Source organism: Cervus canadensis, chromosome 3 (genome assembly GCF_019320065.1).
Source record: "Cervus canadensis isolate Bull #8, Minnesota chromosome 3, ASM1932006v1, whole genome shotgun sequence".
NCBI classification, from domain to species: Eukaryota; Metazoa; Chordata; class Mammalia; order Artiodactyla; family Cervidae; genus Cervus; species Cervus canadensis.
This window is the reverse complement of record NC_057388.1, coordinates 77689478-77695601: the sequence shown is the minus strand read 5'-3', so window position 1 is coordinate 77695601 and position 6124 is coordinate 77689478. Positions and strand designations below refer to the sequence as shown.

At 48.9% G+C, this 6124-nt stretch overlaps 1 protein-coding gene across 2 annotated transcripts in view; it reads right to left on the bottom strand.

Annotated features, from left to right (window-relative positions):
- VPS41 (VPS41 subunit of HOPS complex) overlaps positions 1 to 6124 on the bottom strand; it is a 409984-nt gene that overhangs the window by 208252 nt on the left and 195608 nt on the right. The window lies entirely within an intron of this gene.

Here is a 6124-nt window from a genome sequence, read left to right as displayed (position 1 = left end):
CAGAGGCCAAGGGACCACGGACATCACAGGCGTGGGCAATAAATACAGGGTGACTGTGGGGGGCATGCTGACCAGTGCTTCTCACAGAAGAGAAGGGACAGGCTTGAGGTACAAATAGCAGGAGGAAAATTGGATTTTAATTTTAAAAGTATTTTTTAATCTGTCCAGGAAGGATATGTAATCTATTAGAAGGGCTTCCCAGTTAGTTCAGTAGTAAAGAATCTGCCTGAAAAAAAAAAAAAAGAATCTGCCTGCCAATGCACAGGGCACAGGAGACGTGGGTTTGATCCCTGGGTCAGGAAGATCCCCTGGAGGAGTAAATGGCGACCCACTCCAGTATTCTTGCCTGGGGAATCCCATGGATTCTCCAGGTGCCTAGTGGGCTACAGTCCATGAGGTCGCAAGGAGTCGGACACGACTGAAGAGATTGCACGTGCATGCAGAAGGGATTTTACATCATTTTACAGATGGGGAACTGAGCCCAGTAAAGTGTGGCCCGCCCAGGTTTCCCAGCAGAGACTTGGGGCTCCCAGGTGGCTACTCTAGGGAATTTCAAGAACAAGGTCAATTCCCATCTACAGAAGGTGATGTGCTGATTAGAAGCAAATGATGAAGTGCCCACTCTGGAAGTCCTGTTCAATGCTATGAGTCTATGGGGTGGACAGGAAGAAAACCAGGTTAGAGTTAGTGGCCACACAAGAACAATTACAGTGTTCACCCTGTCCAAGGTGAGTCACCTCCAAAAACTTGGCCCCATCTCCAATCCATGCAGTGGCTGTCACCCCACCCCCCAGGCAGACACAGCTTCTCCAGGCTTCAGAAAGCATCCCCAGAATGGAGGCAAGTAGCTGGAAAGATCCTGTCTCCATGTAAAAAGCTGCCCGGGCTGGAAACAACCCATATCCATCAACAGATGAACAGATACACTAATGTGGTCCATGCATACAATGGGACATTATTCAACCACAGAAAGGAAGCTGATGTGCTATAACACAAACAAACCTTGAAGACATTATGCTGAATGGAAGAAGCCGGTACAAAAGGAGAAATATTGGATGATTTTACACATATGAAATATTTAAATCAGGCAAATTCTCAGCCACAGAAAGTAGATTTAAGGTTACCAGGGGCTGGGGAAGAGAGAAGGGAGCGGGGTGGTTCTTGTTTGATGGCTACAGAGTTTCTCTGTAGGGTGATGAGAAAGTTCTAGAAATGGATAGTGGTGATGACTGCATGACAGTGTGGAGGTACTCAAACCACTGAACTATGCATCTAAAAATGGCTAAAATGATAAAATTAATGTTATATTTTATCACAATTAAAAAAAGTAAAGACACGTCCATCGACAGATGAATGGATAAAAATGTAGCACATATATACAATGGAATATTACTCAGCCATAAAAAAGAAAGGAATTCAGTCATTTATAGAGACGTGGATGGGCCCAGAGTCTGTCATACACAGTGAGGTAAGTCAGAAGGAAAAAAAACAACTATCATATATTAATGTGTATATGTGGAATCTAGGGGCTTCCCTGGTGGCTCAGATGGTAAAGAATCTTCCTCCAATGCAAAAGACCCGGGTTGGATCCCTGGGTCAGGAAGATCCCAGGAGAAGAAAATGGCAACCCGCTCCAGTATTCTTGCCTGGAAAATCCCATGGATGGGGAACCTAAAAAACGGTACAAATGAACCTATTTGCAGGGCAGGAATAGGGATGCAGACAAAGAGAAGAGACGTATAGACATGGGCCGGGGGTGGGATGAATTGGGAGATTGAGACTGACTTATAAGACTGCCATATGTAAACAGATAGCTAGTGGAGACCTGCTATCTCTGAGCTATCTCTGTGAGTTGAGCTAGCTCTGTGTTCTGTGGTGACTTAGATGGGTGGGACAGGGGGTGGGGGTAGGAGGTAGAGCCAGGAAGGGGGGCACTTCACAGATATGTGTGTAGATACAGGCAATTCACTTGGCTGCACACGGGCTTCCCAGGTGGCACTAGTGGTAAAGAACCCGCCTGCCAATGCAGGAGACTCAAGAGACGTGGGTTTGATCCCTGAGTCAGGAAGATCCCCTGGAGTAGGAAATGGCAACCCCCTCCAGTATTCTTGCCTGGGAAATCCCAAGGACAGAGAAGCCTGGTGGGCTACAGTCCATAGGGTCGCCAAGAGCCAGACACAACTGAAGCATCTTAGCATACATACATGTACAACACTGTAAAGAAATAATAATAATAATAAAGACATGGGAAAAACTTCAATCTCAGCAGTGGTCAAAGAAATGCAAATTATAACAATGTTTCACACATATTAAGTAATAAAGATAAATCGACAACAACAAAAAAGCTGCCCAGGGCTCCATTTCCAGGAAGGCAGACAGAGCAGGGGGAACCTGCCTGGCGGGGGCTCCAGCTAGGTGACTGGGAGTGAATGTCTCCACCTCGAACCTTGTTACCCTTGTGGATACATTGATGGTAATGCTGCCTCTTGCTGTGATCGCTGTAGGGTTTACTCGAGCGCAGTCAGTATGGTAAGCAGTCAGTATGTGCCAAGCAGACAGTCAAATGCCCCCCGAATGCTGGCTGGCTCTGGCCACCATCCTATATATCCCCCTAACCGAGGCCCCCAGAACAAAGCCCCAGGGTGTGCACTTGATGGGAATGACGGGCAGTCAATTGGGTCCCGGGTGCTTTTTCACATCTCTCATGCCCTTAGAACCTCCAGTGGACACATCTCATCTCCAATCCTCTCCCCAGGCAATGAGGCCTTTAGCTCTGACCCCTGCCTCTGGGGACCCCACCTTCCTGCCATCTCTCTGCTCCTTAAACACACCAGGTACAGGCCTGCCCCGAGGCCTTGACACAATGTCCCCAGGGTCCCCACATCTGACACAAGTCACTTCTCAGGGAGGCCAGTGATCCTTGCTCACCCAGTACAGAGCGACTCCCGCTCACACTGTGACACCCTAGCATGTGGACGTGACGTTCACATACTCTCGAGAGCACACTTCCACAGGACACTCTTCCCAGTCCTTCGCTTATCTGTTCACTGCCTGTCTCCTCCCTCTAGACCACTAGTCCCCAACCTTTTTGAGATCAGGGACCGATTTCTTGGAAGACAATTTTTCCATGGACCGGGGGTGGGGGGAGATAGTTTCCAGATAATTAAAGCACATTACATTTATCGTGCACTTTACTTCTAATCTAATGCCTGTATCTGACAGGAGGTACTGGCCTGTGGCCCAGAGGCTAAAGACCATGAAAGTGTTAGTCACTCAGTCATGTCCGACTCTTTGTAACCCATGGACTGCAGCCCCCCAGGCTCCTCTGTCCATAGAATTCTTAAACTCATGGAAATAGGGGTTGTACATGCCAAGGGCACAGTACATAGTTTTGGAACAAATGAATAAATAAAACATGGGGTGTTTTTTTCCTCTCTGTGTATCTGCCTTAATGAACATGCAAATATGTGAGTAGGTATGCATCTGTGGGAAGAGAGAAAATAGGAAGATGGAGGAACTGGAGGATAAGCAGTGTGGTTTAGAGAATGACGTGTAGCTGTGACTCTTCCTGAGAGACTGCGTGGGGCCCACAGGCACAGATTTGAAGATGAGGGCCAGCATATTCACCAGCAGGATGTACATTTGAACCAGGCCTTGCTGACCTCCTCCTTCTGTTGCACATCATCTCCTATTCTAGCCAATTCTTGAAAAGCAACTCCCTCAATTACAGCTCAGGTTCTGGCTCCTCCCCATTTGATGAGCAGTACATCAGAAGCAGCTCCTCTCACCCACAAGCCCAGAACTAACAGCAGAGGAACAACTGAAGGCTGCCTTGAGGCACATGAAGTGACTCTGGTGGGTTGGAAATCATTGCAGTGCTTCATGGCTTAAACGGATCCACTAGAGTGCTTGATGCTGCCTTAACCAATGTTCAATTGTTTGAAAAGAAAAACCTCTGGCACTTCCCTGGTGGTCCAGTGGTTAAGAATACACCTGCCAATGTACTGTGTTTGATCCCTAGTCTGGGAAGATCCCACGTGATACAGGGCAACCAAGCCTGTGCACCACAAGTGTTGAGCCTGAGCTCTGCAACAGAAGCCACCGCATGAGACGCCCACGCACTGCCACGTGCTGCAAGCAAAGTCCCCGCGTGGCGATAAAGGCTCAATGTAGCCAAGAATAAATCAATACACATATGTGGTTGCTTAGTCGCTAAGTCATATCCGACTCTTGCAACCCCATGGACTGTAGCCTGCCAGGCTCCTCTGTCCATAGGATTTTCCAGGCAAAAATACTGGAGAGGGTTGCCATTTCCTAAACCTCAGCCTAGACCACCCGAGACTCCATTGCTTAATATGCCCACCTCCCTCCAGGACCCCCACCTCAAACATCAGAAAGAGGAGGGGGAAAGGTCACCTTTCCTTAAACGTAACTTCCTTACACATCTGAGAACAGAACAGTCCTGAGATGCTTGTGGGGACCAGCCTAGCACCTGGGAGGCTTCCTGCCCTCAGAATAGCCTTGCAGGGTGACTTCACCATGGGACAGGGAACAGAAGCCTGGCCAAAGACAGGCTGAGACTGGGGTGACTGGGGAGGAGAGGGTCCCAGGGCACATCCTCCTGCAGGCCGGCTGAGAGCTGCTCAGGGGACAGGCAGGCACTTCCCACCCAGGTCACTGGGATTGTTTCCCAGGACAGTGCTGCCACCTTTTGGAAGCCAAATACTGGACAAATTGAGCTCATTCTCAATTAAGAGAGGAGGCTGGGGTAGACAGAGGGGAAGCTAATTATCAGAGGCAAGGGACTGTTCACACAGGAGTCTTCACAAAGCAACCTCTGGAGTGAATTCTGCCCCATCTCCACTGGTCCTCCAGGGCCCGGACACAGAATAGCTCACAGGAGCCTGGTCCCAGCCCTCTTGGAGCAGGAGTCCTTGTGTGATGGGACTCACCTCAACCCATCAAGTGGGGAAGCAACCAGTATTTCCATGTAATTCGTTTACTTTATGTGTGTGTGTGTGTGTGTGTGTGTGTGTGTGTGCGCGCTCAGCCGTGTCCTGTGTGTGTGTGTGTGTGTGTGTGTGTGTGTGTGTGCTCAGCCGTGTCCTGTATGCATTTAGAGATCCACGGGTTTCTTCAGATTACTAAAGTTCAAAGAACAAAAAGTTCAAAACCCTAGAGCAAGGTTTCATAGACGAAGAACAAGGAGGCCCAGAGAAGTAGCAGAGAGTAACCAAAGTTACACAGCTGAAAGACCCAGGCTGGTCTTTCACAAGACCCGGCCAGCCACAGAAGCCCCACCAATGCAGGCTCCCTTCTCTGGGTGAGCGTTCCTGAAGGCTGTACCAGGAATTTTATCTTTAGCTCTAGTACATCCATGTCTACACATCAATATCTTGCCTGTCTGGCTAGACCAGTAGCTGAGGACTGGAAGGAGGGACCATATCCAAGTCCTCTGGGAAACCTCCAAGTTCCATGCCAGCCTCTCTTTTCTGACCCCATCTCCTGATGGCTGCTCTTAGGAAATCCTTCCCGGGGTCATCCCTATTGCTCCATCTCTCCCGGGTTCTATTAAGAACCACTGAACAACAGGGACAGAAGCTCTTTAGAAAGAGACACAAGGGAGCTAGATGGCCAGGAGATCAGAGGTCAGGGGGTTTCACCTTTTAAGTTTTGACCGTTAGCATTTAAATCATAGGAACATATCAATTATTCAAAATTTGTCATTAGCATTATGCTACCTATCCAGTTGGTGGAAAAATGAATAATTTATCACATAAATCCCAGAGGGCAAGGTTGGAATAAAACTCACTCCCCAGTCCAGCCAGGGGTCAATGCCACAGCCGGGAGAAATGGAGCAGAAGGTTTCCCACAAGAAAATGAGCAGCTTGATGCTCTTAGGCCTCGTCACACATTTTTAAGGACCACCCAAGGTTGCAGATGGCAAGTGATCATGAACAGGGGGCCACGGAGGCAGTAGCATGGTCAACATCAAAGGGCTGGACCCAAACGAACACCGTCTGGAGGTGAGGCAGAGGAGTACACACTAAATGGGGGACAGAAGAGCGCCCCTTCCTGACCCAGTAGACCTGCTGCCCCCCGCCGTCCTCCCGTGAGATCACCC